Source organism: Tamandua tetradactyla, chromosome 4 (genome assembly GCF_023851605.1).
Source record: "Tamandua tetradactyla isolate mTamTet1 chromosome 4, mTamTet1.pri, whole genome shotgun sequence".
Lineage (NCBI taxonomy): Eukaryota > Metazoa > Chordata > Mammalia > Pilosa > Myrmecophagidae > Tamandua > Tamandua tetradactyla.
Window position 1 is genome coordinate 183,935,804 of NC_135330.1, and position 11,919 is coordinate 183,947,722.

Here is an 11,919-nt window from a genome sequence, read left to right on the forward strand (position 1 = left end):
TCCAGAGTAGCCTCTCGACTCTCTTGGAACTTTCTCAACCACTGGGTATCATGACTTTTTAAAGTACCCAATAACTTTGGTACAGGGCCTTCCAAAGTTAATAGAAAGAGCTTTGAATGTACAAAGATAAAGATGAATAATCCAGATTAGGAACTCAATCTTCAGACTGTTAATTTTAAATAAATACTCAAAGCTAGAGTTACGATCATATCAAAGTTGTATTCTAACAGAAGAGCACAACTTCTAAGGGATTTCTGTGTTCCATTAGTTAGCAAAATTTATTAAAGAATACTGTGATTCTGCTAAGGGTAAGTAAAAATTTCTTTAAAATTTTTTAATTAAAAATATTCCCTAATGCAAAAAAGGAAGAGAATTTCCCTTCTTCTCTTTCCATTTCCTTCAGATAACTTGAAATTGTGACAGCTTTCTCAGTCTCTTTGAAAGGTATGTAAATCTTTTTGAGAGTTAAATGAACCGCTTGACAGTTTTGCATCCCAGGAGTGTCTTTCTTGGAGACCTTGAAGCCATCTCTTTGAAATGTACAAGCCAGAGAAGATTCAGAAGTTTTATTTTTCCTCTGGGTAAAAGCAATTAAATGTATGTAATGGGTTGTATCTGCCTAACTATATAAAAGGGTCTAATTTCTTTCTCCTTTTGCAATCTCCTTAGCAGATTGCCTGTGGTGCATATTGCAGTCTGGTTTAATGATTATTCAATTAAAAAAACTTTTTCCACTTCAGTTTTCATGAAGATATTTCCTGCATTAGCAGATTTTATTTTAAGTTGTTTTCCCAATGCTAATACTGAACAGATGCAGGTCCTCTGCCTGAAATGTGCATAACAGCTAATCCATGACACCAGGGTTTCAAAGACAGGCAGTCCATTATTACTCACCAAGCAGAAGATCAGATATCTTATCTGCTCAAAAATCTATCTTCCCCAGTCTAAGGAGTTCAGAGTTTTTATGCATTTAAACAAGGGAGATGGGAGTTGTTACCATTAAAATATCAAGTATAGGGCTGTGACTAGACTAGAATAATCATTCCAGTAGTAGGCATAGGTAGAGCTAAGACTAGCTGAGTTTCAGTAATTTCAGGTTTTAATTTTCTGGCTATTCTACAATACAGAAAGAAAAAACTTCTATATAATGATTCGGCAATCATAAACATTTGCTAGTTCTTAATTTCTCAGTTATAGTGCTACCATTATGAGAAGTTTCACTCTAAGTCATTCTTTTATTACTGGGTACACAGGTCAGTTTTTTGTTTGTTTTGTTTTGTTTAAGAACTGTTGATAATAAGAACTTGACTGGGCCATAAGTGAAATCAACTTCATAGTTAAACTTTCCCTTAAGAAGAGATCCTCTTTACTTTAGCTCTCAATATTGAGTCAGTTAGAGCAGTGGTTCTTAAAAAATTGGCATCACCTGATTAAATCAGGATCTCTGGTAACTTTTTGTTCTTAACTTTTTACTTTGAAATACTTTCAAACTTGCAGGACAGTTACAAAAATAACACAAATATACAGAGAATTCTAACACAACTCTATCTCCCCCCCAGATACCCAGAAACACCAATTTTAGTATTTAACCATAGTTTCAGTATCATTCTTTTACCAAGCAAGGGCTCCCTGCCTAACATGCACAGAAGCAATACTGTATTGTTGGTATTTTGAGAAAAGAAAAGAGTTTTATTGTGAGGTCGATCAGCAAGGAGACAGGAGGTAAGGCTCAAATCTGTCTCCCTGATCTGACGGTTAAGAAAAATGTTATGGGATTTTTCTTATTGGAAAGATCGTGTGGGAATGGGAGGTGAGAGGTGGGGACAGAAGTGGGGAGATTTGATTTGTCGTCATTGTATTATACAATCATCTTCAAGAAACATGGCTACTGGAACACAGCTCTACATTTTCAGGCAGTTTCCTCCAGCCTCTCCATTACATCTTGACTAACAAGATGATATCTATTTAATGCGTAAGAGTAACCTCCAGGATAACCTCTTGACTGTATTTGGAATCTCTCAGCCACTAACACTTTACCTTGCCTCATTTCACTCTTCCCCCTTTTGGTCAAGAAGATTTTCTCAATCCCTTGAAGCAGAGTTCCAGCTCATTCTAGGATTTCTGTCCCACATTGCCAGGAAGGTCCACACCCCTGGGAGTCATGTCCCACATAGAAAGGGGGTGGGCAGGGAGTTTGCTTGTCGTGCAAAACTGCTCTTTGAAGGACATTATTAAGAAAATAAAAAGATAAGCCACAGATTTTGGGAAGAAATGTTTGCAAAATGGATATCAGACAAAGGACTGGGACCAAAAATATGTAATACACTCACACAACTCAATAATAAGAAAATTGCTGATGATAATGCAAAATAGTACAGCCACTTTGGACAACAGTTAAACAATTTCTTATAAAGTTAAATATTCTCTTGCCAGAAAATCCTGCTCCTAGATATTTATCTAAGAAAAAGAAAACATATATCCATGCAAAAACCTGTATGTAAATATTCATGGTGGCTTTATTCACAATTTCAACAACCTGAATGGCCACCCACTGGTAGACATATGAACACATTGTGGTATATCCATACAATGGAATATCTCACTTTTAGTTCCTAGCGACTAAAACAAATACTATAAAATGGGTTGGCTTAAATAACAGGAATTTATTGGCTCATGGTTTTGAGGCTAGGAGAAGTCTAAAATCTAAGTGTCAACAAAGCGATGCTTTCTCCCTGAAGACTGGCATCAGGGGGCTGGCTGCCAGGCGTCCTTGGTCTTTGGCTTTTTTGTTACAGACAATGCACGTGGCAGGCTCTTCTTTCTCTTCTGAGTTCCATTAACTTCCAGTCTCCGGCTGCTCCCCGTGCCTTTCCTCTTTCCATTCCAATTTCCTTTGCTTATAAGGACTTCAGCCCTATTGAAAAATCCCCACCCCTCAATTCAGTTTGGTCATACCTTAACTAATAATGTCTTCAAGACCTATTCATACTCACAGCAACAGGGGTTCCAACTTGAACATGCCTTTTGTAGGGAACATTATTCAATCCCAACAAGTGCTAAGCAATCAAAAGTAATGAACAATTGATATCTACAACCATATGAAATCTCAAATGCATTATATTAAGTGAAAGAATCCAGACCTAAATGTCACATACTGTATGATTCTGTTTATGGGACATTCTTATCAAGATAAAGCTGCAGAAAATGAGACAGGTTGGTGGTTAATGGGGGGTTGAGGGATTCATTACAAAGGAGTAGCATGAGGGAGCTTCTTGGGATGATGGAAATGTTCTGCATCTTGATTTTGGTGGTTGTTACTTCAGTGTATGTATCTGTCTAAATTCATGGAACTGTACACCTGAAAGTGGTAATTTTACTGCTTGTAAATAATACCCAGACAAACCTGACTTATAATAAACAAATAACTTCAATGGGATACTGTGGTAGTTTGAGGCTGTTATGTACCCCAGAAAAGGCCATGTTCTTTTTTTTTTTTTTTTTTTTTAAAGAGAGAGGGAGGAAGGGAAGGAAAGACAGAGAGAAGGAAGGAAGGATGGAAGAAAGGGAAACATCTTTAAACATTTTCTTGTTTTTATTATATTTTGTTTGTTTGTTTGTTTTTTACATGGGCTGGGGCCGGGAATCGAACCGAGGTCCTCCGGCATGGCAGGCAAGCACTCTTGCCCGCTGAGCCACCGCGGCCCGCCCGGCCATGTTCTTTTAATACATTCCTGTGGCTGCAGACCTATTGTAGGTGAACCTTTTTTAAAAAAAGTTTTTAAGAGACCAAGTTTCATAAAATTTTTTACTTGGAAAAGGAAAAACTTTTACAAAATACCATTCTTCCACAATCAAAGAGACTTTCCCAGAGAGTACGTGTAACTTTCTGCCTTTGAGATATAGTCTGATATTCAAAGAGGAGAGATTTTTAAATTTAGTTAATTAATTAATTAATTTTAACTTTTTTTTTGTTGAGTATAACATATATACAAAGCAAAGAAATAAAAAGCAATAGTTTTCAAAGCACTCTTCAACAAGTAGTTACAGAACAGATCCCAGAGTTTGTCATGGGCTCCCATACAATCCTCTCATATTTTTCCTTCTAGCTGCTCCAGAATATAAGAGGCTAGAGGGCTTAAATGTTTTTTATCATCACAATCGACTTTTTTTCCTTCTTTTTTTTGTGAAAAATAACATATATACAAAAAAGCTATAAATTTCAAAGCACAGCACCACAATTAGTTGTAGAACATATTTCAGAGTTTGACATGGATTACAGTTACACAATTTTAGGTTTTTATTTCTAGCTGCTCTAAAATATTGGAGAATAAAAGAGTTATCAATTTAATGATTCAGCACTCATATTCATTTGTTAAATCCTATCTTTTCTATATAACTCCACCGTCACCTTTGATCTTTCCATCTCTCTCTTTAGGGATGTTTGGGCTATGAAAATTCAAAATTTTTCATATTGGAAGGATCTGTCACTAATATGGGGTAGGAAGATAGAACTTATCTGATGTTCTGGAGAGGCTGGACTAGGTTTCAGGACTTATCTGGATGAGGGACCCATCTGGAGGTTGTAGGTTTCTGGAAAGTTACTCTAGTGCCTGGAACCCTTGTGGAATGTTATATGTTTCCCTAGGTATTCTTTAGGATTGGCTGGAATGGTCCTGGTTGGGGGTTGGCAGGTTGTGATAGGTAGCAAAGTCTGTCTGAAGCTTGCATAAGAGCATCCTCCACAGTAACCTCTTGACTCTATTTGAATGCTCTCTACCACTGATACATTTCTTTTCCCCCTTTTGATCAGGATGAAATTGTTAATCCCAGGGTGCCAGGTCTGTATTCATCCCTGAGAGTCATCTCCCACGTCACCAAGGAGACTTTCACCCCTGGATGTCATGTTCCATGTAGTGGGGAGGGCAATGATTTCACTTGCAGAGTTGGGTTTAGAGAGACTGAGGCCATATCCAAAGAGGTGAGATTTTTTCATAGCCACCTAACTGCAAAACCTACAAGATAAGTTGGTTTTTTTGTTGTTAAGTGCCTTGAAAACACTAAAGCAAGCAATGAAATATAATTGTTGAATTTATTTGAAATTTTAGAATTTTCTTTAAAATGATCCATATGGTATAGTAGAGTATCACACTTGGTACAAACTGCCTGTGTTGAAACACAAAAATAATGCATAAGAACAATATTCTTTGAAAAATAATTTGAAATGCTGCCACTGCATCATAAGGCAAATGTGTTAGGCCTCAAGAACAGCCTCCCTTTCCCCCATGATGTGACCTACCTCTGGCAAATATTTCAAACAGCTCTGCCATCCTAGCCTGCACCTATTCACACTCTAGCCTGCTCACACTCTAGCAACTGCCCTCTTACAATAACCCCCATTACTCAACCTCCACCCTCCAGCAGAGACAATTACAGCCCAGCATGCTTCAGGCAGTTAAGTTGTAACTTTACCAGTAAAGCACTGACAACTCCTAACTTAACCCCCTAATTCTGAAAGCTAGACAACAGAAACTTAACTAACCCTTGCTCCCAACCCCCCCACCACCATCACCACCAACCTTAAGCCATAAAAGTCCTATCCCCTGCCACCTCGGCATGACCATTTCTCTCTTGATAAGCTGCCTGGGCTGCTCTGTTTCTCCCTGAAATAAAGCCTTTGCTTGAATTCCTTGTCTCGCCTGATTCCTGCTGAGTTTGCCTTTCAAAATGTAGACAAGGGTGCTGATACTATTCAGGGAATTAACAAAATACGCTGAATACTTAGTATCAAACATTTGACTTTAATACCACTCTAAGCGTAAGAGAATTTGCTGCCAAATTAACTCAGGATCCCTTATTTCAAACTACATGTAACAGATTTTGCTGTACACTCTAAACAAATACAAAACTGCATTTCAGGATATAAACTCCCATTTCCCAAGCAGAGCCTAGTTTTTCTGTTGCAATCTGGCATCTTTGAACTTTGAAACCCTCTTGGTAGTTTCTTCTGATATCCTGACAAAAATTCTTTTCCTCCTGGAATAGTGCGTGGCACAGGATGAGCAATGGCTGGGTGAGGTGTTAAGGAGGGTAATACAAATGCTTTTTCTATTACAGGTCCCAGAAAAAGCCTCACATGTTCCTGGTAAGAGCAAAAGGTTGTTTTAATGATTTCTAGTTGTTCTTCCAAAATGGTCTCACTGATATCACTGCAAGTGGCTTCTTCACCGCTAATACGCCTCGGAACTCCTTGTCTATCACCAAGTTCAGCAGCGCTACTTTCACTGGCCTCACTGCCAACACTGTTCTCTCTGCTTTTTGAGAATTCAGGATTTATTTACGAGGGACATATTCTCCGTTCACGATATCAACAAAGACTGTAAATGTCAGCAGGAGTCCTAATGGTAGCAGCTCCCGGGCAGAAGGAGCACTGCCACAGCTGATCTTTCACTGAAGTTTGGCTTCTTCTTTCTTTTCACGAAATTATTTTTGTTCTTTTATAATTGTGAAAAAATAACATTATTTCAAAAAAGCGCTAAATTCCAAAGCACACCATAACAATTAGTTGTGGAACAGATTTCAGAGTTTGGTCTGGGTTATCATTCCACAATTTTAGGTTTTTACTTGTAGCTGCTCCAAGAAACTGGAGACTAAAAGAAATATCAGTATAATGATTCAGCAGTCATACTTATTTGTCAAACTCTACCTACTCTGTATAATTCCATCATCACCTTTGATCTTTCTCCCACTCTTTTTTTTAGTGCCAACTAAATAGTTTTATCTCAGACATTGCATTTTCCACTTAAACAATAAAGTACTAATAAAGTACAATGTTATGTCCTTTCTCTGGGCACATATTCTGTAGTCAAGTATTAAGAACGTCCAGGAATTTTGTATAGCAGCTGAACTGCCACAGAATGTGCTGTAAATTTAGGTCCTTCAGTTTTTTTTTTTTTTTACTGTGGAACAATGCTAAGGTATGTATCCAACTGACTTAATCTCTTCAATAGTGGGTCCAAAAGAGGTACCACCAGAAGGAGGGCTCCACCATCAGGGAAGGCCCATGGAATTCCTCCTCGCATGCTTCCTGCACTCTGGTACAGCTTGGTAATGAAGGGGCTCTAGACATTCTCCATCATCTTCTGCTGATGTTCAAAATCTTCCTTCTCTGCAGCCTGATTCTTATCAAGCCAGTTGAGGATTTCATTATACTTGTCAAAATCTTTTGTTTGTCTTCATCGCTGATCTTGCCTTGAAGTTTCTCATCCTCAGCTGTTGACTTCATGTTAAATGCATATGATTCAAGTAATTTTTGGAAGATACCATGTCCCTCTGCTTCTTATCTCCAGCCTTGTACTTCTCGGCTTCCTGGACCATGCGCTCAATGTCTTCTTTGCTCAAATGACCCTTGTCGTTAGTAACAACCCTTGTCATTAGATCTTGTTCTCTTTTCCTGTGCTCTTATTCACAGCAGACACATTGAGGGTGCCATTGGCATCAATGTCAAAGATGATTTCAATCTGAGGTACATCATGGGGGGTGGGAGGTACCCCAGTGAGTTCAAACTTGCCAAGCAGATTGTTTTCCTTAGTCATGGCATGTTCACCTTCATAAACCTGAATGAGCACACCAGGCTGGTTGTCAAAGTAGGTAGTGAAGGTCTGTGTCTGCTTGGTGGGAATGGTGGTATTTTGCATGATGAGGACAGTCATGACTCCACCAGCAGTTTCAATACCAAGGGAAAGAGGAGTGGCATCCAAGAGCAGCAAATCTTCAACATTTTCAGGTTTGTCTCCAGATAAGATGGTTGCCTGGACGGCTGTACCATAAGCAACAGCCTCATCAGGGTTGACGCTCTTGTTTAGTTCTTTTCCATTGAAGAGACCCTGGAGAAGTTTCTGAGTTTTGGGAATATGAGTAGAACTGCCCACCAGGCAGTATCATGGATCTGTGACTTGTTTAGCTTGGCATTCCTGAAGGCTTTCTCAAGCTCAATACTGGCCTGGTTGTTGGAAGAGGAAATGCTTAGCTCGTTCACAAGCGGTAGGGAGGCAGTGGACAGCTCTCTTATTCTCACTGATGTCTTTCTTATGCTTGCACTTGAACTTGCAATAAAATGGTTGACCATTTGGCTGTCAAAGTTTTCTCCACCTAAGTGTGTGTCTCCAGCTGTTGATTTGACCTTGAAAGTTCCATCTTCAATGGTGAGGACTGACACATCAAAAGTGCAACCTCCTAAGTCAAAGATCGGCACATTTCTTTCAGCATCAACCTTTTTGTCTAAGCCATAAGCAATAGCAGCAGCCCTTGGCTTGTTGATGATTCCGAGTATATTGAGGCCGGCAATGGTGCCAGCATCTTTGGCCTGAAGCTGAGAGTCATTAAAATAAGCTGGCACTGTGATAACATCATTGGTAACAGTCTTCCCAAGATAGACTTCAGCAATTTCCTTCATCTTTGTGAGAATCAGAGATGACACTTCCTCTGGATAAAAACTTTTGGACTCGTCTTGTATTCTGCTTAGACCTTAGGCCTGCCTGCATCATTCACGACCACAAAGGGCTCATATAAGACTGAACAATAGCATCATCAAATCTGCATCCAGTCAGACATTTGGTATCAAAAACTGTGTTGGTGGGGTCCATTGCAACTTGATTTTTCGCAGCATCACCAATCAATTGCTCGGTATCAGTAAAGGTGATATAGTCCAGAGTTGTTTGGTTCCCCTGAGCGTTGACAATTATCTCCACTTTTCCATGCTGGATGACACCTGCACATAAATAGCTGGTGTCAAGATCAATGTCAACTGAAGGTCCCTTCGAGGTGGTTGCTTATTGGAGGCCTGGCTTGTAGAAGAAGAGTCCCAAAAGGTAGCACTGCATTTAATCAAACCTCTCCCACTCTTTAAGTGTATTTGGGCTATGGCCATTTTAACTTTTTCAAGTTGGAAGGGGCTGTCAATAATATGGGATAGGAGGATGGAACTAGTTGATGTTCTGGAGAGGCTGGTCCCTCTGCATTTCAGGACTTATATGGTCCAGGGACCATATAAGGAGGTTGTAGGTTTCTGAAAAGTTATCCTAGTGTGTTTTCACTCATTTTTTTAACACTTTTTTTATTGTGAAAAATACTATACACCCACAAAAGCAGTAAATTTCCAAGTGCATTTTAAGAAATAGTTATAAAACATATTTTAAAGTTTGATGTGGGTTACAGTTCCATGATTTTTCATTTTTTCTTCTAGCTGCTCCAAGACAACTGGAGACCATAAGAAATGTCAATATATTGATTCAATAGTCATATTCATTTGTTAAATCCTATCTTCTGTACTATTACACTCTTCCTTCTCTTTTTTGTAAAAAATAACATATATACAAAATACATTGCAGCAATTAGTTGTAGAACAGATTTTGGAGTTTGGTATGGGTTATAATTCCACAATTTTAGGTTTTTATTTCCAGCTGCTTAAGATACTGGGGACGAAAAGAAATAGCAATATACTGATTCAGCGCTTATACTCATTTGTTAAACCCTGCCTTCTCTGTAGAACTCCACTGTCATCTTTGATCTGAAAGCAACTAAACCTAGGAAAGAACCAGCAGATGCTGGCCAAGTGCCTTCCAATGTGATAGAGGGGTCCCAGATGCCAGCAGTCTGTCTTCAGAGTACAGTTATCATCCTGTGGATGCCTTAAGTTGAGACATTTTCAGGCCTAAAAACTGTAAATTGTAAATTAACAAAATCTTGTTTTAACAGCCAACCCGTTTCCCATGTATTGCTTTCTGGTAGCTTTAGCAAACCGAAACAGATACCATTTCACATCCTCCAGATCATAAAGAGATTGACACATCAGTTAATTCTAAATGTTGATGGAGCAGTAGGAGCTGTCCTACCAAGCTGAGGTAACCAAGTGTGCATAAATACAAGTCTGCAAGTGTCCTCCAGGGTCCACATCCTTGAGAAACACTGAACGTATGGACTCAGAGACATTTGGACACATTCATAGCAGCAGTGTTCTTAATGGGAAAGAAGTAGAAATAGCCCAAAAGCCCAATAGCAGTAGAATGGGTAAGTAAATTTTAGTATTTACAAAAAATGGAATATGAAAAAAAAAATCATGCAACAACAAGCATAAATTTTGAAATATAAATTTGAGAAGAAAAGAAAGTCTCAGAAAACCACACATTTTATTATTTCATTTATAAAGTACAACTGGCAAATTAAACGACATTATTTAGGAATACTTATGTACGTGGTAATGCAATAAAGGAAAGCAAAAGAGTGAGTAATGCAAAATTGAGGTTATTGGTTACTATGCTGGTTTGAAACTGTTGTGTACCCCAGAGAGTTATATTCTTTAATCCTAATTCAATATTCATGGTGGGTTGCTTACTGGAGGACTTTGAGAGGGAACCATTTTTTAAAAAGTCATAGAGCCCACACAGCCAGAGACCTTTGGAGATACAAAAGAGAAATGCCCCCAGGGCAAGCCTTATGAAATGAGGAGAAAATACTAGCAGATGATGCCATGAAGAGAGATGCCTGTCTTCCCAGCTGAGACAGGTGTCTGGGATGGCATCAGCCTTTCTTGAGTAAGGGTAACCTCTTGTTGGTACCTTTATTTGGACATTCTCACAGCCCTATAACTGTAAGTTTGCAACTTAATAAATTCCCTTTTTAAAAGCTGTTCCATTTCTGGTATAATTGCATTCTGGCCACTTTAGCAAACCAAAACAGTTACTTTGTTGGGGGAATGGAGTTTGGGAATGGTCCAAGCCATTGGAAGCTGGGGAGGACATGGCTTCTCCCATGAGACTGGTCTTGTATTCTATTTCTTTACTGGAAGATGGGGGCCAAGTTTGTTTTATTGCTATTCATTAAACAGAATATTATATATATATAATACATTTTATGCATATTTAATAATAGAAAAGTAAACAATCAAAAAATTGCAAAGTTTTATCAAGAGACCTATATATTCAAATTTATTTTTTGAAATTTCTCTCACAACCTAGAATCACATAAACACAGTGTGGTGGCTAGGGAAAGAAAGCATGGTGAATACACTACTACCTCTTTTTTTTTTCTTTTAATTATTTGAACTTTTTTTCATAGTCTTATACTCAAATAGTTCCCAATTTTTAGAATGCAACCTAATGGGCTGTACTACAGAATGCTACTAGCATTTCCCATGTTTACACTACTTATGGTGAGTTTATCACAATTAAAATTGACAGTGATCACAATACAGCACAGTATCTACAATTTACAATGTCAACTTCAGCAAACTCAAGGACTCTAGCCTCACACAAATACAAATGGTACTCAAAACAAAAGGTCCTGTGGATATAGGAAGGGAGACCATATGGAAGCAGAAGAGGGCTTCAAATCCTGGTCTGGGTACTCAAACCCTATACTGTCTTGCCAGTCTGCTTTTGCCTTGATGACCTACTCACACAGTCAGATGTCTGGACCTAAGGACTGCTTCTTCAAAACTTCAGATGAATTGATGAAACTGGAGTGCCAGCAGGACATGGCAAACCCAGCTAGTGAGCCTCTGGACAGGTGAGTCTAGGTAGCAATGCAGGTTTAATTACTGTGCTCACCCATCTAGTCGAGACTCCAGTGTTTTAGGCAGTCAGACTCACAGAATTTCTTATCCCATCTGTTCTAGTCTGCTAGCTGCCGGAATGCAATATACCAAACAGAATGGTTTTTAAAGGGGGGGAATTTACTAAGTTGCAAGTCCATAGTTCTAAGGCCGTGAAAATTTCCCAACTAAAGCAAGGCTATAGAAATATCCAATCAAAGCATCCAGGAAAGACACCTTGGCTCAAGAAGGCCAATGACATTCCAGGTTTCTCTCTCCACTGGAAAGGCACATGGTGAACATGGCAGCATCTCCTAGCTTTCGCTCCTGGC

At 38.8% G+C, this 11,919-nt stretch overlaps 1 pseudogene; it reads right to left on the reverse strand.

Annotated features, from left to right (window-relative positions):
* Positions 1–5,577: 5,577 nt before the first annotated feature.
* Positions 5,578–11,607, reverse strand: LOC143680585 (heat shock cognate 71 kDa protein-like; annotated as a pseudogene).
* Positions 11,608–11,919: the final 312 nt, after the last annotated feature.